This window comes from Hylobates moloch, unplaced genomic scaffold (genome assembly GCF_009828535.3).
Source record: "Hylobates moloch isolate HMO894 unplaced genomic scaffold, HMol_V3 SCAFFOLD_1, whole genome shotgun sequence".
Taxonomy (NCBI): Eukaryota; Metazoa; Chordata; class Mammalia; order Primates; family Hylobatidae; genus Hylobates; species Hylobates moloch.
The window spans coordinates 106,250,630-106,276,256 of record NW_026652276.1 but is presented as its reverse complement, the minus strand read 5'-3'; the positions used below and the strand labels follow the sequence as shown (position 1 = coordinate 106,276,256).

Sequence of the window (25,627 nt, the reverse complement as noted above, 5' to 3'; positions counted from 1 at the left end):
AAGAAAAGAACTGAAGAAAAGAAAAAGGAAAGAGAAAAAAGGAAATGGAAGGGAGGAGAGAAGGGAAAATGAGAAAGGAAGAGAAAGAAAAGAAAAGGGAGAAAGGGAGAGAGAAAAAGAGGAAGGTGGAAGGGAGAGTGGAAGAGAGGAATGGAGGGAGGAAAAAAGAGAAAGAAAGAAGAGAGGAAGGGAGGGAGGGGGAAAAAGGGAAGGAGGGAGGGAGACAGGAAGGAAGAAGGTGAGGGAGGGAGGGAGGAAGGAAGGGAGAGAGAGAGGAAGGGAGGGAGGAGCGAAGGAAGGAGGAAGGAAGGAAAAAAGGAAAGAAGAAAGAAAAAGGAAGGAAGGAGGGAAGAAAGAAATGCAGGCAGACAAAAGAAGGAAAAAAGAAAGAAAAAGAAAGGGAGAATGAAAAAGAGACAGAAAAAAAGAAAGGAAAGGAAAGGAAGAAAGAAAGAAAGAAAGAAAGAGAGCGAAAGAAAGAGAGAGAGAGAAAGAGAGAGACAGAAAGAAAGAGAGAGAGAGGGAGGGATGGAGGGAGGAAGGAGGCAGCTCGACCTGAGCATCCTCCAACTCTGTAGGAGGCACACAATTAGATGGTGGTCCCAGCAGAGAATCATGTTAACCAAGGGCACTTTCTGAGCAAAATGAGGATTTGGTTTCAGCTGTGAGGAGAAAGCTGCCTCTTAACTGTAGTCTTCAGGAGGAAAGGAGAATGCAGTTCCCCTCTGCAGGCATATTTCAGATCCCTGCTGCTGTAGGAGCTGTGCAGAAAGCTCTTGCAGCCTCATAGGAGGAGAAGAGTTAAGTATCCGGCTGTTTTTATCTCATTCTCCTAATTTACAGGTGTTTTGTAGATATAAACAACCTCAGATCAATAAGAGCATCATGAAAACTCAAAAGATGCCTTTAATCATTTTGCCCCTGGGCTAGCAGAGAACTTGACTCTGCTGTCAGTAAGGGCTGTTTCACTTGGCAGGCAATCTCCCCTCCTCTTTCCCTAAACCAGAGTTGCTCTGAATTCCACCCAGAGTCCCCTTCTCCAGAGCCACTGCAGCTGTCAGTCCTGGATTGGATGTACAACACAAGGAAGTGGAGGTCACAGTGTGAAGATGAAAGGTTCATTAATTGTTTCTGAGTACACCAGACCCAGAGCAGCTTTGACTCTTCATCAATAAACCCAGTGCAAGCCCAGATATGTCAGTTGCCATTATTCACCATGCCACGCAACTAGTATTGATTTTCTATCACATGAGAAGCACAGTATTAATAAATACGGAAAAATAAAAATGATCCACCAGGCATTGGGGTTCTCCCACTCAGCTCGACTCTACTCAGGATGGTAAGATGCATGCAGAAACTTTCTATCACTCTTCAAACGCATACAAGCCCCTTGGCTCTGACTCATTTACTTACTACCTCACTGAATATCTGACCATGCCCTAGCATGATCATTACCACAAACTTGGTGATTTAAGACAATAGAAATCTATTCTCTCACAGTCTGGAGGCCAGAATTCCAAAATCAGCATCATTAGATCACAATCATGATGCCAGCAGAGCTGTGCTCCCCGTGAAGGCTCTAAGGGAAAATCCATTTGTCTCTTCCAGCTGCCGGAGGCTGCCAGCATTCCTTGGCTTGCAGCCCCATCACTCCAATCTCCACCTTCTCCTCTTCTGTCTGTAAATCTCCCTCTGCCCTGCTCTTATAAGGACACTTGTGTTTGCATTTAGGGACCACTCAGATAATCCAAGATAATCTTCCCATCTCAAGATTCTTAACTTCATCACATCTTCAAAGACTTTTCTGTAAGGTAACATTTATAAATCTCAGAGATTAGGATTTGATATCTTTGGGGGCTGCTTTTCAGATTGCTACACTATTGCATCCAGTGCTTTTGCCTGAAACATCTTCCCTTCTTCTTTCCCTGCCCAAAATTATATCCATCCTTCAAGGTCAAGTGTGGATGCCAAAGTGACTCCATCTTGGATGCTAATCTGCCATGTTGACTTCTGACAAACTCTAATTCTGAGAATGCCTCCCAGATTTCTATTTTATCTACTGTTGCTTGTGTAAGACCTTGTTCTTACCATACATCCTGCCCTTAGGCAGACTCCTGCCTTTCCCTACAATTGTCCTGTACTTTCCTTCCCTATGGTATATAAGTCCTGGGTCTGGTAAGTGATGGCCGGGAGGTTCCACCATCTTGTCTCGCCACCCCACAAGACACAGACATAGCCTAAGTCCCTATTAAATGTTTCTTTCTGAGAAGCTAGATATATCAGCCTCTTTTTTCAGCCTCTCAGCTTCCTTGGACTTTGGGAGTAAGTTTGCATGGACTTGCCCATTGCAAAACACCAAACCAGGGGTCATGGATTCCACAAAACTGTCTTTGCTCACCATAGCCAAGTTATCTCCCTTTCTGCTGACTGTTCACAGCAAGTCATTCATTCCTTTCTTGTGACATCCGGCATACTCCATCTAGAAATACTATGATTGGCTTCTTTTCTGAGCGGTAAGCACCTCCTACCCTTCTTTCATCTTAGTGTGTTCCCCGCCCACACTGTAGGAGGCGCTAGACAGATAGTTGTTCATGATGAGTCTGAATGGATAAGGATCATATATTAGTAGTAAATTCATTATCAATACTAATCCAGCATGCCGAATTCTTTCCGGGACGAATTGTGGGCTCCAGCAGAGATAAGACCAGCCTGTGCACCAGGACCCTAGGCTCCTAGCCAGGCGTATTAGCTAATCAGGTCTGTGGCCAAACCCTGGAGGCCTCAGTTTGTTCATGCGTAAAATGAGCTGTGCTGGCTGCAAGGATCCCTCAGGTCCTCCAGCCCTTCTTTATGTGGATCTGTGGACATCGTTAGTTTATGTGAAGAACAGGAAGCCTGTGTTCTCTTACATACCCTATTAATCTGCTGTTCAATGACCTCCTCCCCTTTCTTTCCATCAATGGTATAGAAACAAATTTTAGTCCAACCCAAATTCTGAATCAAGGCGTTTGTCTGCATTTTGAGCTTTTCCCATTGATGAAATATGCCCAAGGTTACCTAAAACAGCCATATGTTTTCCTACCAAGTCCCGACTGGCCTGGAAGGAGCTTGGAGCCACTACTCAGCTTGAGGTCATGGCGCACTGTGCTCAAGGACACTGGGGTGGAGGACATGGCCTCATGTGGCCTGAGCTCAGATCCCCAGTTGCCAAGGATGGGAGGACGCAGAGGCCAGGCCTCCCAACGTGAGAGTCAGCCCATGAGGCAGCCAGCACGAAGTGCCAGCTCTGCCCTGCAAGCTGATGCAGGCTCCCCCTCAGCCTCAATTTCCCCATCTGAAAAAATGGGTTAGGTGTGATGTCCTTCCAGCCTCTATTGCAGGGTTTTACATTGGGGCCAGGACATACAATGCAACAGTAGGAAATGTGAGAGGATGACAAGGTCTGCAGCTGCAGTCACTGGATAGCCAGTTGTAAGCTAAGTTTTGCTCTTAGTTCTCCGGAAGGCTCCTTCCCAAGGCATCATCTCCACTTCACATTCTTTCTGACTCAATCCTGAACTCTCTGGGTTACTGATATGGCTGGACAGGGTGGGTCCCTTCCATTGACAGGCCTTTGTTCCTATGGTCTTCCTGTATGCCCTAGACCTTACGGGTAAGCATCAACCTACATCCTTACACTGGATGACACCCCAGCAGGCCCTAGCTGGGGGTGTTTGAGAACATGGCCTGGAAATGATGACCTGGACAGCCAAGCCTTTGGACCTCCGAGTTGCTCTACCTTTGGGGCTACTGGATTTAGCAAGTCAGATCATAGACGGAGGTCACTCCAGAGCTTCCCTCCTCTAAAGGGAACTGTTCCTTCAAAGCCTTGAATGCCTGTGGCTTACTCTGTAGTCTGTAGCAAGGCTGGCCTCCCCCCAGCCAAGCCCAGGACAGGGCAGGCCACACATCAGCTCAGGGTTCTATTTTCTGTGGCATGCAGGTAAGTAAGACAAAGCTGTCCTTCTTTATTCTCTATTTGCATAGGGAGCTCCTGGCTCCCACGTAGAGAATTCGTGTGTGTGTCTGTGTGAGTGTGTCTGTCTGTCTGTCTGCAGAAGCAGACAAACCTCACTAACTTCTTTTTTTTTTTTTTTTTCAAAATAGCAGAAAGAGGAAAAAAAATACAAAACTAGAAATCCATAAATAGGCACCTCTGGAGATTTAATGTTTCTAGGGTAAGGAAAGCCCAGGCGAACCAGAGGCTTATTAGAAGGAAATGGGTCTTGCAGTCTGGGAGAGACATGTGATGTGTGCCTCATTTTATTTTTAATAGCAGAACAGAGTGTGAAAAATATGCCCGTAAAACCCACAGAGACATTGGAACAGGCAGGATCCCTCTGGCTCTAGGAGGACGGCTCCCAGTGTTGAGTGGGCTTTGGCCACTTTCCAATCCTTGGGAACTGGGGACCACAGATCAAGTTTTCAAGAACAGTCAGTAATGTTGTGTGCTTTTCACTGAAACGTACTCCTTCTTCGGCCTAAAGTCTCTGGTGCGTCAGGGCTACGTGAGCACGCTGTATCTTTGGTCTTTAATTAAACTTTACTCCTCCATCTCATGCAACACGTGCACGTTAGACACTAGTATGCCAATTTTAACCACCTCCAAGATGTCTTTGTGGGCCACAGAAATGCTGTCTGCAATGGTGATAGGAACCTGTCCAACTGTCATTGTGTGGTGTATGAAAGGACACGTGGCAAGACGCATCGTCTGAAAGGACTCCAGTCTCCGCACGCATATGGAGTTGCCCAAAATCAAAGTCGGCGTTCCCACAGGGATCTCAGCCCCTCCTCCTAAAGGGAAGCGGAGAGTCTTGAGCCAAGCAAGGACTTGGAAAGAAATCATCCTGTTATTCAGCCCAAGAGATTTACTTCTCATTATGCTGGTAACTCTTTTTTTTTTTTTTTTCCGAGACAGTCTTGCTCTGTTGTCTAGGCTGAAGTGCAGTGGCACCATGATAGCTCACTGCAGCCTTAGCTACTGGGCTCAAGGGATCCTCCTGCCTTGGCCTCTTGAGTACACACCACCATGCTCGACTAATTTTTTATTTTTAATTTTTTGTAAAGACAAAAATTACTGTGTTGCCTAGACTGGTCTCGAACTCCCAGCCTCAAGCAGTCCCTCTGCCTCAGCCTCCCAAAGTACTGGGATTACAGGCATGAGCTGGTAACTCTTTTTTCTTTTCTTTTCTTTTCTTTTTTTTTTGTTGTTGGAGACGGGGTCTCCCTCTGTCACCCAGGCTAGAGTGCAGTTGCATGAGCTTGGCTCACTGCAACCTCCACCTCCCTGGTTCAAGCGATTTTCCTGCCCCAGTCTCATGAGTAGCTGGGATTACAGGCGCCCACCACCACGACAGCTAATTTTTTGTATTTTTAGTAGAGACGGTGTTTCACTATGTCGGCTGGACTGGTCTTGAACTCCTGACCTCAGGTGATCCACCAGCCTCAGCCTCCCAAAGTGCTGAGATAACAGGCATGAGCCACCGTGCCAGGCTCTCTTTTTTCTTAAAAAAATGTCTGCATTGGGACCTAGTGCCCTCTGAGAATCAGGCCTCAGCTCCGTGATGCTTCCTAACAACACAGCCAATTCCAGGCAGGAACAACGGCAAAAGCACAGCTATCGCAGGGAGCAGACTCATTTCTCAGGCATCAGATAAAGTCCAGACACCAGCCAGCATCGATATTAGTTGGCTGATAGTCTAGCTTTGAAGAATCAGGTGAAGTTTACAGTACTAATTTGCCACCTCAAATTGGTAATGAAGAACAACAATTTACCCTATCTCAGTATGTGTACGATGCAAAATCTGCTTATTCTTCACAGAAGTATATCTTCAGGAAGAACGTGGGTCTTCATTGCATAAAGTGATGGCTTTATTAACAAAGAAGATGCGTCGTGAGGCTACATGGCATTGAGACATAGCAAAACTGGAGAAAGATGTGGTTCAGCGGGGCTAGGCAAAGCAGTTATTTAAAAGCAATGGAAATGCGCAGGAAAATGTAAGATACAAACTTAGAGTTATTTATGCAAAGCAAGAAATTGGGCAGGGACTGAGCCTATGACAAAGAGATTTAGAAAGGTTTTCACCTTCTCTAAGAAAGGCAAAAAATGAGTATTTGCGGATGATTAATAAGCCATTCATTCTGCAAAGAGTTGCTGTTTACTTATGTGTCAGGGGCTGTGCTGGGATAGATAAGTAGCAAAAGAAACCTTCCAGGCTGCAAGAAATCTGTACTACAGTTGAAGAGACAGAGAGGTGACCAGATGTTCATAAGCAAGAATGACAAGTGCGTATTCACAATAGCAAAGACTTGGAATCAACCCAAATGTCCAACAACGATAGACTGGATTAAGAAAATGTGGCACATATACACCATGGAATACTATGCAGCCATAAAAAATGATGAGTTCATGTCCTTTGTAGGGACATGCATGAAACTGGAAATCATCATTCTCAGTAAACTATCGCAAGGACAAAAAACCAAACACCGCATGTTGTTACTCATAGGTGGGAATTGAACAATGAGAACACATGGACACAGGAAGGGGAACATCACGCTCGGGGACTGTTGTGGGGTGGGAGGAAGGGGGAGGGACAGCATTAGGAGATACACCTAATGCTAAATGACGAGTTAATGGGTGCAGCACACCAACATGGCACATGGATACATATGTAACAAACCTGCACATTGTGCACATGTACCCTAAAACTAAAAGTACAATTATAAAAAAAAAGATAAAAAAATAAAATTAAAAAAAAAAAGAATGACAAGTGCTATAATACAAGTCTACACAAAATCCCACGGAGGTTGAGATGTTGAAGGGACAACTCTGAGGAAGGGCTGTTGGGGTTACGCCTGAATCTTTTAAATCTCAAGTCTATCAAGAGAAGGGTAAACAGGCAGGGGTGGGAAAATGTGGCAAGACACGGGCATGTCTACAATTCTGGCTGTCCGGTGGGTGGAGAAACGAGAAACACTGAGAGATGAGAGTGGAGAACTGCACTAGGGCAATGCTATAGTTTGGATGTTTTTTCCCCAAAATCTCATGTTGAAATTTGATCTCCAGTGTTGGAGGTGGAGCCTAATGGGAGGCCTGTGAGCCATGGGGGCAGATCCTTCATGAACAGATCAATACTCTCTCTGGGAGGAGGGGGAGGGGTTGCGTGAGTCCTCAATTAGTTCCCGCAAGAGTTAGTTAAAAGAAAAGAACCTGGCACCTCCCTCTGTCTCTTGCTTCCTCTCTTACCGTGGGATCTTTGCACACACTGGCTCCCCTTTGCCTTTCTCCACGGGCGGAAGCATCCTGAGGTCCTCACCAGCAGCCAAGCAATTGCTGGTGCCATGCTTCTTATACAGTCTGCAAACCATGAGCCAAATATATATTTTCTATATAAATTATCTAGCTTCAGGTTTTCCTTTATAGCAACTCAAAACAGACTACGACAGGCAATATTGCAATGGGCCTTCAGAGCCATCTGGGCTGTACCCCGCAGGCCAGGGGTTGGCAAAGGGTGGCCTGTACCCAAGCCTAGCTCACCACCTTCTTTCACAAATAAAGTTTTATTGGAACACAACCACGCTCATTTGTTTCTATATGTCTCCACTGGTTGTCTATCGTCTCCTGTTTTTGTGCTACACAAGCAGAATGGAATAATTGTGACAGGAACTGTGTGGCCCACAAAGACTAAAATGTTTATACTCCGGACTTTTCTTTTTAAAGTGTGTGACCCTTTCATGTAGGCCACAGGGAGCTCCCAGTGGTTTTAAAATATATTTTTTTAAGGGTGAGATTTTTAGACCGAGAGCTCAGGCATCAGGGTGGCTACGGCTGGAGTGACAAGAGGTAAGAGGCTGTCACAGAGTCTAAGGGGAAGATGAGGAGCTCAGAGCTAAGCCAGCATGGTGGCAGAAGACACTGTGGAAAGAACGGTTTGAGAGACTTTTCAGAGATAGAGTGGATGGTGCTCAAGGAGAGCTCAGATGTCAGAGTCGGGAAGAGGGATGATTTGAAAGACAATGCTGGAGGGCCGGACACAGCGGCTCACGCCTGTAATCCCAGCATTTTGGGAGGCTGAGGTGGGTGGATCACTTGAGGTCAGGAGTTTGAGTCTAGCTTGGCCAACATGGTAAAACCCAAGAAAGAAGTAAAGTAAAAGTAAAAGTAAAAATAAAAGTTGAAGGGAGGGGAAGGGAAGGGAAGGCAACATTGTAGTTTACCTGATGGCATTAACAACAAACAATTCAGGAGGGACTGCAGGCTGTCTTGGAGGGAAGTGAGGTTTGGCCACACTGAGGACAGGTGTCTGAGTGATACCCTGGTGATTGCTTCTAGCGAGCAGCTGCAAATATTTGGCAAGAGTTTGGAGACAGGTGATGCTGAAAATATGACAAGAATGGAAAATGGGGATAGAATGATGATCGCTGCATAGAAAATGCTGGTTTAATCCCAGTGAGGGCTTTAGTGTGAACGAGTTCTAATTTAATTATAACCTATCAGTCTGCAAATAACGACCAATTGACTTCAGAAATTAGGAAACATAGAGGTGAAAGGGACAGAGCTCTGAAGACGGAGGGAAGTGTGCTAGAAAAAGGAGGCTGGGGCCAGGCATGGCAGCTCATGCCTGTAATCCCCACACTTCGGGAGGCCAAGGTGGGCAGATCACCTGAGGTCAGGAGTTTGAGACCAGCCTAGCCAACATGGCGAAACCCCGTCTCTACTAAAAATACAAAAATTTGGTGGGTGCAGTGGCACATGCCTGTAATCCCAGTTACTCGGGAGGCTGAGACAGGAGAATCACTTGAACCTGGGAGGCAGGGGCTGCAGTGAGCCAAGATCATACCATTGCACTCCAGCCTGGGCAACAAGAGAAAAAGGGGGCTGGGCATGCAACAGGAGCTCGGAAATGTTCCCATTTTTAGTAATGTGGGACATTATGGACATTACATTATATATGGACTTAATACTATATATATAGTATAATAATATAGTATAATACAAATACATAGTATAATGTCCATGTCCCACATTATATACTGTATAGTATATATTACACATAATATACAATTATATATAATATATTAATAATGTATAGTATATAATATATACGATATATAATATAGAGTGTATAATAATAACATGGGCCACAGAAACAAGCCACTTAGATGGAGGGGTGGATACACTGCTGCTTTGTATAACTCACTTTTTTTTAGCACCATCATCTCCACCTGGATTTTTTTTTTTTTTTTTACTTTTTCATGGAAAGATCTATTTTAATTTATTTTTTAATATTTTTAATTAAGGTCAAAAATATAATTTACCATCTTTGCCACTGCTAAGTGTTCAGTTCAGTAATGATAAATAGATTATACATATACATTCTTTTTTTTTTTTCTTTTTTTTTTAAGACAGAGTGACTGTCGCCCAGGCTGGAGCACAGTGGTGCGATCTCGACTCACTGCAACCTCCATCTCCTAGGTTCAAGCAATTCTCATGCCTCAGTCTCCTAAGTAGCTGGGATCACAGGTGTGCGCCACCACACCTGGCTAATTTTTGTATTTTTAGTAGAGCCGGGTTTCGCCATGTTGGCCAGGCTGGTCTCAAACTCCTGGCCTTGTGATCTGCCCGCCTCGGCCTCCCAGAGTGCTAGGATTACAGGCGTGAGCCACCGCGCCCGGCCATATACATTCTTTTTTATTTCCATCCCCCACCTTCTCTCCCCTCCTTCCTTACCTCTGGTAACCAGCAACCTACTCTCTAGTTTCATGAGATACTCTTTTTTTAGCTCCCATATACGAATGAGAACATGCAAAATTTTTCTTTCTGTGCTTTACTTATTTCACTTAACATAACGACCTCCAGTTCCATCCACGGTGCTGCAAACGACAGGATCTCAACCTTTTTTATGGCTGAATAACAGTCCATTGTGTATATGGACTACAACCTAGTTTTTATTTTTTCTGGGCACATTTTTTAAAAGGGATTGTGACTCCTTAGGTGATTTGCTATTTGAGGTGTGACTGCATCTATTTCAATAAATACTCATTGAATGTGCCTCTACTGCAGGCTCAGACTTGAGAAGAAGGCTCAAGTGAGACATGGCAGAGGCACGCCTGAGCTGAGCCCAGTCCTGAAGGCACTTCCTGCTTTTGTTTGTTGAAATGGAATCTTATTTCACAGAGCATTTTAGGCAGTTTCAAGGACTTATAAATGAGACTAGCCTGGACAACATTGCAAGACTCTGTCCCTGTTTTTTTTAAAAAAGGCTTAAAATATACCTAAGGGAAAAACATGCACAGGAGTTAGAGGACAGAAAGATGAAATAGAAATCTCTGAGGAAATACACAAGGAGGAGGTGAGATTTAGAGGCTGAGAGAGGCTGAGGCTTGGAGGAAGCACGGCAGAGAGGCCCTTCAAAGAGGGCACAACAGGGTAGGGAAGCAGGAGGGGACTGAGCTGGGGCTTTGGGCTTCTCCTGGGTGGCGCCATCCAAAAGGGCACAGCTAGCACTAGCGGCCAGCCATATCTCCAAGTTAGCTGCAAGTATTAACCTGGAACTAGTCACTGCATCTGTGCTGTAAGATGAGAAACCGATTTACAGGACTCCTGTAAATCGGTAAATTCCCCAGCCCAGATTCACCTTGGCCAGCTACCACCCAGCTGTTGACCAAAAGAGCCAAACTCTGTAAAATATTTAAAGAGGTTTATTCTGAGCCAGTATGAATGACCATGGCTCGGGTACATTCTCAAGAGGTCCTGAGAAAGTGCCCAAGGTGGTCAAGTTATTGTTTAATTTTATACATTTTAGGGAGATAGGAATTATAAGCAAAGACATAAATTAATACACGGAAGGGGAGCATTAATTCAGCCAGATATCTTCAAGTCGGGGTGCTTACAGGTCATGGGGGATTAAAAGATTTTCTGAGGTTGAATGTAATGGCTCATGCCTGTAATCCCAGCACTTTGGGAGGCCAAGACAGGAGGATCATTTGAGACCAGGAATTCAAGACTAACCTGGGCAACATAGTGAAGACCCCACTTCTACAAAAAATTAAAAACCAAATTAACCAGGTGTATTGGTGCACACCTGTAGTCCCAGCTACTAAGGAGGCTGAGATGGGAGAATTGCTTGAACCCAAGAGTTTGAAGCTAAAGTGAGCTATGATCATACCACACTTAAGAAGTCAGAAGAAAGGAATGCGTGAGTTAAAATAAGGGGACTGTCGAAGCCAAGGTTTCTGTCATGTAGATGAAGTCTCATAGATGGCAGCCCTCAGAGAGCATGTGATGCTATACTGGGCAGGCTGGATTTGGTATTTTATTACCTTAAGACACTGTTTGGTCAGTCTTACGATCTGCATTTTAATCTTAATGCTGGTCAGTTATGCCTAAACTCTGAAAAGGAAGGGATATAACAAGGTGTGTCTGACTTCCCTTCCCATCATGGCCAGAATTCAGTTTTTCAGGGTGCTCGGGGGTCCCCTTGGCCCAAACTGGGGTCTGTTCAGTTGGTTGGGGGCCTAGGATTTTATTTTTGGTTTACATTGCTTAAGAATGAGTCACTGTTGGCCAGACATGGTGGCTCCCACCTGTAATCTCAGCACTTTGGAGGGCCAAGCTGGGCAGATCACTTGAGGTCAGGAGTTTGAGACCAGCCTGGCCAACATGGTGAAACTCCATCTTTACTAAAAATACAAAAATTAGCCAGGCCTGGTGGTGGGTGCCTGTAATCCCAGATACTCAGGAGGCTAAAGCAGGAGAATTGCTTGAACCCAGGAGGTGGAGGTTTCAGTGAGCCAAGATCACGCCACTGTACTCCAGCCTGGGCAACAGTGAGAGACACCGTCTCAAAAAACAAAACAAAAAAAGAATCACTGTTGACCCTGGAACCAGGCAGGAGGCAGTGTTGGGGAAAAAGATGCACAGGCCCAGTGCTCAGGGCTGGTGGGTCACTGATAGGATGAAGCTACTGTGCATCTCAGATGTCCCCACATGCCACACTCCTGGCCTTTCTCATTACCTCATGGCCAAAACCACATTTTTAAAATTAAAACATGAATCTGACTCCTTCCCTAGCTATCATTCTGGAAGAAGGGCATTTTTGTAACTTATTAATTGGTGAAATTATACCAACAAAGACTATCTCAGGTTATGAAAAATAAGAATTTCTTTCATGGCCAAAATCACATCTTTAATGGAAAAATTAAGTCAACTCCTTCCCTAGCTAGCATTCTGAAAGCAGAGCATTTTGGTAACTTTATGAGGTGGTGAAATTCTACTGACTAACTAAAGAATCTCAGGTCATGAAAAGTAATTTCTTTCTTAAGCTAGAATGGCACAAGATAGTCAGAAAGCTAGAGGCATTTCTAAGGGTTTAAGAACTAGAGCATAAAGTTAATCTGTCCCCAAACGTTACACCTGGACAGATTAAGCTGAATCGATTTTAGCATGCCAGGTAGGTTAAAGCTAATGGAAAATTCCTCAACAGTGAAAGAACAAAGCAAATTAGAACAGAAACAAACAAGGAAAGCCCATCCCAGCCAGAGACACTGAATGCTCCAGGCAGGGCCAAAAGGAAAATGAGTGGATGAGATTTAAATATGTATGAGAGTGATAATCACTGGAGGGTTTCCATACAAAATGACAAATGACAAAATTCTTAGGGCTGACCCCTCTGGGAAGACGACGAGTCAAGTCAGAAGGAAGGGATCTCGCATTGCTGGAACACATCAGTTCCATTTGTCTGGAATGGTTCTAGACTCCACTGCTAGGTCATCAACGGCTGCAACTCCAGAGGATCAACAAGGCAACTGCTCCTCCAAAAAAGCATGAAAAATTGTTCAGAATGGGTTTTAAAAATCAAAAGACAGATTTCAAGCAGTATCTATGTTGTGATCTTATTTTAGTAAAATAAAAATGATACATATTTTGGAAGACTGCAAGAATAGACATCAAAATATTAACAGTGAACTTTCTGTGTGGTGAGATTACAGCTGATGTTTATTTTCTTTGCTCATTGGTATTTTCAAAGTCTCTATTGTAAACTTGCTGTATTAGTCGATTTTCACACTGCTGATAAAGACATACCCAAGATTGAGCAATTTACAAAAGAAAGAGGTTTAATGGACTTACAGTTCCACATGGCTGGGGAGGCCTCACAATCATGGTAGAAGGTGAAAGCCATGTCTTACATGGTGGCAGAAAAGAGAAGAGAGAGGACTTGTGCAGGGAAACTCTCCATTTAAAAACTGTCAGATCTCATGAGGCACATTAACTATCACGAGAACAGCACAGGAAAGACCTGACCCCATATGATTCATTAACCTCCCACTTGGTCCCTCCCATAACACATCGGAATTCAAGATGAGATTTGAGTGAGGACAAAACCAAACCATATCACTTGCATTATATGTTAAAAGAAAGGAAAAAAACAAAAAACAGAGCTAAGCTTACATAGGATATTGAATTAGTCTGTTTTTACACTGCTGATAAAGACATACCCAAGACTGGGTAATATATAAAGAAAAGGAGGTTTAATGGACTCACAGATCTACATGGCTGGGGAGGCCTTACAGTCACGGTGGAAGGTGAAAGGTGTGTCTTACATGGTGGCGGCAGACAAGAGAGAACTTGTGTAGGCAAACTCCCCTTTATAAAGCCATCAAATCTTGTAAGACTTGTTCACTACCATGAGAAGAGCATGGGAAAGACCCATCCTATGATTCAATTACTTCTCACCAGGTCCCTCCCATGACATGTGGGAATTGTTGGAGCTAAAATTCAAGATGAGATTTGGGTGAGGACACAGCCAAATCATATGAGATATGTTACATTTTCCAGATTACATGTCGTTTTTAAAAAGTAATTTCAACTTTTACTTTAGATTCAGGGGGTACATGTGCAGGTTCATTTCATGGGTATATTGTGTGATGCTGAGGCTTGGGGCAAGAATGACGCTGTCACCCAGGTAGTGAGCATAGAGTCTAACAGGTAATTTTCCAGCCCTTGCCCCCAAGTAGTCCCCAGTGTCTGTTGTTCCCATCTTTATGTCCAACACATATTTTTCAATGAAAAATGTCCCCAAAATGTATATAGAAAAAAAAATTATCTATATTTCACTGGTCAGCAATAACCATTACTAACATATTAGCACATTTCATTCCATAATTTTTAATATGCAAATGTTCTTAATTCAACTAGGATCATGCTCTCTATATAGCTTTGTATCATTTTTTTCACTTAACACACTCAATTTTCAATCTTCCATATTGGTAACTAGTCTGCAAAACAGCATTTTTGATGGTTGATTAGTATTCCATCCTATGGCCATAGCAAAATTGATTTCACCAAACTCCTACTGTGGGATATTTAGGTAATTCCCAATTTTACATAATGTTGCAATGGAAATCTTTGTACACAAATTGTCATGTATTTTCATGGCCATGTCCTCAAGATGACTTCCTAGGAATGGAATCACTGGGTCCAAGGGCAGGAACACTTTTCAGGCACTTAATACACATTGCCAAGTTGCCCTCAAAAAGGCAGTATCAATTACACCACCCTCTGCTTCCCATCAATTTCAGGCACAGAAATATAGTCCCCTTGGAAACACACCTTTCATCCAACTATCTCTTAGGTTTTAGTTCTTGACGTTCAAGATCCAGAGGATTACAAGGCTATGCTTCAAGGAAAAGGAGGCAATTCAGATTATGTCTGAAAAAGGCCTGCAGGGTGATCATGGGATGGTGAGTGAACCCCACATGCAGCACAGCGCCTGGCCCAAAGGAGGTCCCCAAGAAAGACACAAGAGCATCTGAATCCAGGTGAGGGGGCCAGGACTCAGTGAGGGGAAAAGGGCTCCCCTGAAAAGGGAGAAGGAGAGGTTTGAGTGGGGAGAAAGCTACTCTCCTAACTCGAGGGCCAGGACTGTTTTGGGTGTGGAACACTTTATATTATATACATATTATCTATTATATATCTATATTATATATAATTATAGGTTATATATTATCTATTATATATCTATATTTTATATAATTATAGATTATAGATTATCTATTATATATCATTATAACTTATATATGAATTATGTATTATATATAAAATCTATATTATATATAATTTATATATGAATTGTATATTATATATAAAATTATTATATATAATTATATATTATGTATTATATATAATTCTATATTATGTATTATATAGCTATATAATATATTATAATACATATTATCTATTATATATCTGTATTATATAATTAATATATAAATTATATATTATATAATTTATAAATTAAATATATAATTAATATATAAATTAAATATTATGTAATTAATATATACATTATATATTATATAATTATGTAATGTGATATATAAATTATGTATTATATAATATATGTTATATAATATGTACTATGTATAATATAGATATATATAAATTATGTTATATAATTATATATAGTATAGATATATATAATATAGGTACATAATTATATGTTATTTATAATATATAAAAATCAAAAATCAACATGGACATGAGTCCCTCCTGGACTCTGAGCCAGGTCACTGTCTCTTTGGAGGAAATATGATATGATTTGCGTGTGTGCACATGTGTTCTGGAATAGTTGGCTTGCTCTTGTGATTGGCTTAGGATTACATTTCTGGGTAGACAGCATTATCTATCTACCCAGAAACATGTTTGATTATTATAGACATCAAATGTGTATTATAATAAAAATGTTTTGATTATTATAAAGGTTTTATCATGACTATAAATAAGCATAATACATGTTTTGATTATTGTAAACATGGTTGATTATTATAAACCTGTTTATCATTATATCTATTATATAATTATATAATATTAATTATCAATTATATGATATATATTACATGTAATATATAATAGTTTGTTCTACAGAAAGATCAACCTTTTCTCATGTTCCAGCAAACTCCACAGCAGCAGGAGAGAAGCCTGGCACCCCCTCCACAAAATAGTCATTCGTCACACAGCCACAGGCATCTTCTCAGGGAAAATTAGACCAACTGCCTGCCAAAGACAGAAAGTAGGAACTGCATCATTTGGCCCATACGGCAATATTGGATGTGTCTGCAAGTGGCAAATTGAGTGGAATGTATCCGTGAACAACATGGTAATAATCAATACAGTTAATTTGTCATTAGATCACACTGTTCCTAAGCTGCAAACGTTAATATACAGAGATTAGAGACTCCTTGGCATCTGAGGAAACAAAATCATTTTGTGGATTTAGCATAGATATACAGGCCAGAAGAACAAAATCCAAGTTCCAGAAAGAAACCAGAGAAAAAGTGAATGGAGAGAAGGGAGCAGCTCTCTCAGGCATGGCACCACCTCCCCTGCCCCCAGGGTCTTGGGAATCCTTTCAAGAAGCTAAGTTTGGCTGGGCATGGTGACTCACACCTGTAATCCCAGTGCTTTGGGAGGCCAAGGTGCGAGGATGACTTGAGGCCAGGAGTTCAAGACTAGCCTGGGCAACATAGCCAGACCCCATCTCTATGAGAAATTTAAAAAATTACTCGGACATGGTGGCACATGCCTAAAGTCCAAGCTACTGGGGCGACTGAGGTGGGGGGATCACTTGAGCCCAGAAGTTTGAGGCTGCAGTGAACTGTGATCATGCCACTGCACTCGAGCCTGGATGACAGAGCAAGACACCGCCTCTGAGAAACAAACAAACAAACAAACAAAGCTAAGTTTATCTTCGGATCATTCAATTCAACTCAATTCAACAAATATTTCTTAGGCATCTATTACATGTCAGGCAGCATTCTAGGTGCTAGGACCAGGTCCCAGGAGACCAAGGTATAAATAGCAACAAGACATCTAAGCAGTGCTAAAGAAAATAATTGTTCAATGATACTTGTGAAAGCACAGTAAGAGAGCCTTTAATTAACACCACTGCAATAGCTATAGAGACCACAGCAATAGGATTTAGATACGGTCGAGAGAGATTGGGCTCAACTCTGAATACTGCATAGCCAAGGGGGAATTTAGAGCCAGGGAGCGGGCTAGGGGTCACAGCTATTTACCACTGTTGCAGTGACCCCAATAGAACAAGAGGACAGTGATGGTCACACATTTGCTTGATTTCTCACTCCTAATTCATCCATTTTATAGTGTCTTAGACCAAGACAGCTCAGGTGCCTACAACAGGGTCCAAAGACTTCTAGCTGCCTGCTAGAAGTGAGCAGAAAACTTTTTGCTTGTGTAGCTCAGCCCATGAAACAAAAAATTCTCCTAAATCCATCTGTCAATTAACTCATGGCACTGAGGTGTGGAACAAAATGACAAATGGTGGGAGTTGGAGGAACTGGTTCTAATCTAGACAAGAACTCCTCTTCTGTTATGTGATTTTCTTCCCATTTTAACTCACATCAACCTTGTCCTTCCTGTCATCACGTGCAAGGGCACACGTAAAAACCGAGCCATGTCTTGTTTCTAATTTGCTTGCAAATATGAGAGGCCCTGGAATCGCTATCTGTAAAAACGTAGCCAGAGAGAATGCGAGACGACTTGAGGGTAAATTGTGGAAAGGACTGAGACTGGCTCACGGAAGCTCAGGGGAAGCTCAGGGGAAGCCCAGGGAACCGCTCCCCTCTGCAGCTCACCAAATGCCTGCACACCAGCACTCCCATTTGTTCTCTGCCACATTATTTCTCAGTCCATTTGGCCTTCCTGATAATTGATAAAGGGCTGACTATGAAGGAAATTGTTCTCCACTGCAGGGTGCATAAATACCCCATTATCAATAGGAAGCAATTTACTTGCTTAAAATTGCCGACTCTCTCATTTTGTTTTAACACACTGTTTCTCTATTGAAGTAAGTCTACACCTTTGAAAAGGCTATCTCCAAAGCCTCACACTGCCTCCGGCTTGAAAAATAAATCTGAAATCAGCTGAGGCAGAATGACCTCATCCCAGCCCTCTGATATTAAAAGGGCAGCTCAGAAAAGTGGAAAAATTGCTTTAGGAATTCTATCTACCAGAAATGTAATCCTAAGCAAGTTACGAGACAGTAGGCCAACTATTTCAGAACACACGTGCACACACACACACAAATCATTCCGTATTTCCCCTCAAGAGACAGCGACCTGGCTCAGAGTCCAGGAGGCAGCTGAGTGGCTCATGTCCGTGTGGATTTGGGGATTCTGAAGGTAAATAGTGTGGTAAAGGTAACACTGCAATCTATTGGAGAAAACAGGAAGTACTCAATACATAGACTACAATGAACAGTTAAGAACTTGGAAAAAATTAAGTTACAACTGTGCATCACACCATAGACCCAAATTCACTTTTGGAAAATTAAAAAGCAGAGGGAATTAAAACAATAATAATTACATGACACTTCGGGAGGCCAAGGCAGGAGAATCACTTTGAGGCCAGGAGTTTGAGACCAGCTTGGGTAACACAGCCAGACCCCATTTCTATAAACAATTTTAAAAATTAACTGGGCATACACCAGGCACGTAACTGCGTGCCTGTAGTCTCAGCTACTTGGGAGGCTGAGGTGGGAGGACTGCTTAAGCCCAGAAGTTTGAGGTTGCAGTGAGGTATGACCCTACCACTGCACTCCAGCCTGGGAAACAGAGCAAGAACCTTTCTCTAAATAGTAGTAATAATGTAATTAGATGACAAAAGATCTTTGTAAACAAGAATTGAAGGCAGATTGATATATCAAAAAAAAAAGAAACAAAGAAAAAAAAACCATGAAGACAAAAAGACAACCTGAAGAAAAAAAAACAAATGAACTGACCTACAGCAGACAAGGAAATAGTCTTTGATATGTGAAAAGTTTTACCAGAATGTCCCACCAGAGCAATGCAAAAGACAAACGGCTTTTCCCCAAAAGGAAAAACACAGATATGCAAAAATTACATTAAAAAAATTACAACTCATTATTAAGTTTTTTTAACTCATGGTATTTTTTTACTATTAATTTTCTAGTTCAAGTGAGTATCACCATAATATACCATGGTTTTTGTTTCGCTTTGTTATTTTGTTTTGAGTCAGAGTCTCACTTTGTCACCTGGGCTGGTGTGCAATGGTGCAACCTTGGCTCACTGCAACCTCTGCCTCCCAGGTTCAAGCGATTCCTGTGCCTCAGCCTCCTAAATAGCTGGGACTACTCCCAGCTAATCTGTGTATTTTTTTGGTAGAGACGGGGTTTCATCATGTTGGCCAGGCTGGTCTCAAACTCTTGGCCTCAAGTGATCCGCCCGCCTCAGCCTCCCAAAATGCTGGGATTACAGGCGTGAGCCGCCATGCCCAGCCCACCATCTTTTATCTATCAGATGCATATGCAGCCAATAAATACTTGCTGATTGTCTCCTGTGTGCCAGGCACTGTTCTAGGAGCAGGATATGGCAGTGAACAAAGCAAGGATCCCTGGCCTGCATGCTTGCCATCCACTTGGGGAAGACAGACGATGGGCACTTTGTAAAGTAAATAACATGGTGTATAGGAAAGTGATAAATGCTACAGAAACTTTTTTTAAAAAATAGAAGAGTAAAGTAGACAGTGGTACAGAATTATAGGGTGGGCTAAGGAACAGGTTAGTGTTTTAAAATTTTATTTCAACAGTTTTTGGGGAACAGGTGCGTTTTTGTTACATGGATAAGTTCTTTAGTGGTGATTTCTGAGATCTTTGGTGCACCTGTCACCCAAGCAGTGTACACTGTACTCAATATGTAGTCTTTTACCCCTCCTGCCCCCACCACCTTCCTGTCCTCCCCAAGTCCCAAGTCCACTGTATCATTCTTTGTTGTTTTTGAGACGGAGTCTCACCCTGTCACCCAGGCTGGAGTGCAGTGGCGCGATCTCAGCTCCTCCGTCTCCTGGGTTCAAGTGATTCTCTTCCCTCAGCCTCCCAAGTAGGGATTATAGGTGCGCGCCACCACGCCCAGCTAATTTTTTGTATCTTTAGTAGAGATGAGGTTTCACCATGTTGGCCAGGCTGGCCTCAAACTCCTGACCTCGTGATCCGCCCACCTCGGCCTCCTGAAGTGCTGGGATTACAAGCCTGAGCCACCGCGCCCGGCTCACTGTTATCATTCTTATGCCTCTGCATCCTCATAGCTTAGCTCCCACTTATAAGTGAGAACATATGATGTCTGGTTTTCCATCCCTGAGTTGCTTCACTTAGAATAATGGTCTCCAACTCCATCAAAGTTGCTGCAAAGGCCATTATTTCATTCCATTTTATGGCTGAGTATTATTCCATGGTGTATATATACCACATTTTCTTTATCCACTCATTGGTTGATGGGCATTTAGGTTGGTTCCATAATTTTGCAATTGTGACTTCTGCTGCTAAAATTTCTTCCAGTTCCTGACTCTAGCAACTGGAAGAAAGATCCACAAGGCTTGTTTGCTGCTATAAACATGTGCGCACATGTGTCTTTCTCATACAGTGACTTCTTTTCCTTTGGGTAGGTACTTCTTTTCCTTTGGATAGATACCCAAAAGAAAAGTGGTGATTTCTGAGATTCTGGTGCACCCGTCAACTGAGCAATGTATACTGTACCCAGTTTGTAGTCTTTTACCCCTCACCCCTCCCACCCGCCTTTCTCCTGAATCCCCAGAGTCCATTATATCATGTTTATGCCTTTGCATCCTCATAGCTTAGCTCACACTTAGAAGTGAGAACGTATGATATTTGGTTTTCCATTCCTGAGTTGCTTTACTTAGAACAATGGTCTCCAGCTCCATCCAATTTGCTGCAAAGGCCATTATTTCATTCTCTTTTATGGCTGGGAGGGTGGGAGGGGTTGAGGGATGAAAGACTGTAATACATATTGGGTGCAATGTACACTGCTGGGGTGACAGGTGCACCAAAGTCTCAGAACTCACCCATAAAGAATTAAATCACCACTAAAGAATTTATCCATGTAACCCAAAACCACCTGTTCCCCAAGAACTATTGAAATAAATATATAAATAAAATTTTAAAAAATTGTAACCTGTTCCTTGGGCCTCCAAGGGTAAAAACCCAAAGGAAAGGAAGTAGTGTATTTAAGTGGTACCATTCCATCCAGCAATCATTCCATCCAGTAGATTGCTGGATGGAACGGTACCATTTAAATACAGAGGTTAGGGCATTGAGGGGACATTTGAGCAAAGACTTGAGGTAAGGGTGGTAGCCATGGGCTGTCTAGAGAAGAGTGTTCCAGACAGAGGAAACAGTCAGTGATAAATCCCTAGGTAGATGTGTGCCTGATGTGTTGGAGGAACAGCAAGGATACGGAGTCACTGGGCTGGGGTGGAGTGAGTGAGGCAGGGAGAGAAAAATAGGTGAGAAGACCCAAGAAGGAATAGGTGGGAAGGCAGATTATGCACATTTTGTGTTTTTACTGTGAGTGAGGTGGGAGCTCTGGCAGGTTACAGAGCAGAGGAGTCACGGGATCTGACTTATGTATTAAAAAGATGCCTCTGGCTACTGGAATATCCTGAGAGCAGAGAGAGGCTGCTTCTGCGGTCCAGGGGACAGAGGATGACAGCAGCGGAGGAGGGAAAAGTGGTCAATGTATACATGGGTTTTAAGGTACGGCCAGCAGTGCGTTCTGTAAACTGGGGCGTGGGATGAAAGAAAAGGAGAGACATCAGGAGGGCTCCAAGGTTTCTGACTCCAGCAACTGGAAGAAAAATCCAGAAGGCTTGTTTGATGATGTGCCTGGTATGGTGTAAGGTGACGGCAACATTTGCACCGTGCTGGTGGGAGTGTAAATTGGTACAATTGAACAGTAAGTAGCAAGAGCCTTAAAAAATACAGAACTTGTTTGATGAGAGCAAATCTTAAATGGACATTTTTGAGATAACTAGAGAAATTTAATTATGAGAAATATGCTGATTTCAGCTAGAGAGACTGATGTGTTTATAAATGAAATGATATGATATATGGGTTTTGCTTCACAATATTCCATGAAAAAAAATGGTGGGGGCAGGAGTGATCGATGAAATACAATCGGTAAAATGTTGAAAATTGTTGAAACTCAGTCTTTGGGTATGTTTGACAATATTGATAATAAAAATATTTCTTAAGTGTGCATGCCCTGGACCCAGCAAATCCATTGTAGGAATTTATCCTAAAAAATAAGAGATACATATTAAAAGATATTTATTACAGCCTCATTTGTAATACTGAAAATAGGAAACCACAAGCAATAGGCGATTAGCTAAATAAATAATATGAAGCCATTTAGCTGAAAAATAGTAGAAAGATTAGAGATTGGTCTGTATGCATGCAGAAATTAAGTATATAACAAGAGTGACACTTCAAATAATGGGGAAAGATGAATCCAAAAAATAATGGGAGGACAACTAAGTAGACACCTGGAAAAAAATAAGAATGAAACTGCACTCCACAGTTTAGATCAAAATGCATCCCAAAATAATCAAAGATTAAGTATATTAAAACAAACTCATAATTGTTATTACAAAAACATGAGAATTTTAAAATAATTTTAAGAGTGAATAAGGGAGGAAACACAAACCAAAAGCCATAAAATAAAAGACCAGTAAGTTCTATATAAATCTTAAAACAGGCCAGGCGCAGTGGCTCACGCCTGTAATCCCAGCGCTTTGGAAGGCTGAGGTGGGCGGATCACCTGAGGTCAGGAGTTTGAGACCAGCCTGCCCAACATGGTGAAGCCCCATCTCTACTAAAAATACAAAAAGTTAGCCGGATGTGGTAGCGGGCATCTATAATCCCAGCTACTCAGGAGGCTGAGGCAGGAGAATCACTTGAACCCAGGAGGCAGAGGTTGCAGTGAGCCGAGATCAGGCCACTGGGCTTCAGCCTGGGGAACAAGAGCGAAACTGTCTCAAAAAAGAAAAAAAAAAAGCTTAAAACGTTTATCAGGGCAAAAATCAAGATAAGCTAGAAAAATCAGAAACAAAGTAAAAATATTTGCACTTTATGTTACAAAAGAGGAGCTAATTTCCCTCACATTAAAAAATTTATATATACAGGATCAATAAGAAAAAAGGCCAACAAGCCAAAATAAAAATGGTCAAAGAACAAGAGCAGACAGTTTCCAAGGCCAGGATTACATATGGCTTTTAAACATATAACACCAAGTTCAGCCCAACTCATAATCAGAGAAATGCAAATTAAAAGTACATTTATATACTTATATTTCACCTGGAAGGCAGACAAAGATCAAATGGTTTGATAACACACAGTGTGGATAAGACTGTGTGAAAACAGGCCCTCTCAAGCATTAGTGATGGGAGTGTGTGTTACTATAAACTCTTTGATGTGCAATTTGGCAGTTTATACTTGTTATAAATGCATACTTTAACTCAATGATTCCACCTCTGGAAATGTATTATTCAGGCATACACACACATAGAATAATATATGAACCAGGCTAGTGGCTGTAATATTGTGTGGTGTGTGTGTATGTTATAGACAGATAGATAAATTTTAAAGATCATATTTAATGATACTAAGGAATTATTGTTACACCTGTTAGGAGTGATATTGGTTTTGTGGGGTTTCTTAAGTCCTCATATTTTTGGAGATATATGCTAAAATAATTACAGACGAAATGATATAATGTCTGGGATTTGCTTTTAAATAATATAGGAAGAAGGAGGGTTGGTAGATGGGAGTGTAAATAAAAATGCTTGGTTCAAGTTAAAGCTTAGTGATGGCCCCCTTAGCATTCATGACACTCAAATTTTCCATAATAAAACCTCAAATATTAAAAAGCTCAGAATCAACTCAAATAGCCATTAACAGAAAAGTTAAATAAACTATGATACACCCAAACAATGGAAGAGTATTGCTATGGTTTGGATATGGCTCATGTTTTGTCTCCTCCAAACCTCATGTTGAAATTTTATCCCCAGTGTGTCAATATTGGAAGGTGGGGCCTGGTGGAAGGGGTCTGGGTCAAGAGGGCAGATCCCTCATGAATAGATTAACTCCCTCCCTCAGGGGTGAGTGAGTTCTTGCTTTATTAGTTCTCTCAACAGCTGGTTGTTAAAAGAACCTGGCACCAACACTCCCCCACCCCCCACCCCCCACCAGGCTTCCTCTCTCACCATGTGATCTCTTTGCACACGTCCACTCCCCTTCTGCTTCTTGCCCTGATTTGACACAGCCTGAGGCTCTCACCAGAGGTAGATGCCCAATTTTGAACTTTACAGCCACCAGAATCATGAGCCATATAAACCTGTTTTCTTTATAAGCTACCCAGTCTCAGGTATTTTGCTACAGCAACACAAAATGGACTAAGGCAAGTACACAGCTGTTAAAAAACTAAGCGTATTTTATATCCTGATGTGGAATGACCTGCAAGATGTATTGTTAAATGAAGAAGCCAGATGCAAACAGTGTGCATCAAATTTTTACCATTTACTTATGAAAAAAAAGAAGAAAGACTAGACCAACGTGCTTGTTAGATGTGTCAGTGGTACAGCGGAGAGCATAGCTGCCTTCCAATGTGCTTGTAAATATTAGGTTGGTGCAAAAGTAATGGTGGTTTTTGCCATTAAAAGTATTGGCAAAACCACAATTGCTTTTGCACCAACCTAACGTGTAGAGTACGTCTGGATAATACATAAGAAACAGATATTCCTGATTGCCTCTGCAGAGGGAAACCAGGTGATGGTGATAAGATGGAGGAGGGATAGGTGTTATGAGGGACACTTTCAGTATATGCTTTTCTACCTGTTGAAATTTGTACCATTAATGCATTATCTATCCAAACAAGTAAAATTTGTGATTGTAAAAATACACACTAAATCATTAACAGTGGTTATTGCTGAAGGATGGGATTGTGAGTGATTCTTATTATTTTCCCAATATTCTACAAAGCACATATTTTTCTTAGGTAATTTGAATAAACAGAAGGTTATTTTTGAAGAGGCAAAAATCAGGAAATGACTTAATCAAAGAGCTTGTCTCAATCATCAAACAGAAGGTAATCCACTAATTCCCAGTTACAGGACATTGCCACAGCCCTCTTCCTTTGAGAATCATACCTCTTGGTGTACTAAGTACCCATGGGTCATCAGAGACGGCATAGGTAAGGACGTGATGCTGAGTGAAATCTGTTTCTGCCCTTAAAACACTCGTGAAGGGGCAGAGTGGAGAGAGGCAGAAAAGCCAGCAGGCCATTACAGCATGAGGAGATAAGTACTATAATATCCGTAACTGAAGAAATCTGAAGAGGGAGGTGGGAGAGGGTCATGGGAGGAAACTGATTTTTCAGCAGGGATGTACAAGATCCTTAAAGATGAATGGTAATTGGATTCAAGATGCTATGGTGATGATTATGTTTAGTGTCAATGATAAAATGGCTGACTCCATTTGTTAATTGACCTCCCCTGATGATTCAGCACTGAAACGCTGCCTAATAATTTGCATGGTCCTCCAGTGGGGAGCTGAGCTAAATTTACTTATCGTTGCTCCTCATGCTTTTAAACTTTTACCAGGTATCAGAACAAAAATCTTGCTCCAGTCCCAGATTTCGGTTACTATTCTAAGTGAATTCAATACCCGAACTGCTTCTCTAACAGCTTTACCTCCACTCC

At 42.1% G+C, this 25,627-nt stretch overlaps 1 protein-coding gene across 10 annotated transcripts in view; it reads right to left on the bottom strand.

The window, feature by feature from the left end:
- The window catches only part of CALN1 (calneuron 1), a 666,785-nt gene that overhangs the window by 322,592 nt on the left and 318,566 nt on the right, over positions 1–25,627 (bottom strand). The gene's annotated exons all lie outside the window — the stretch shown is intronic.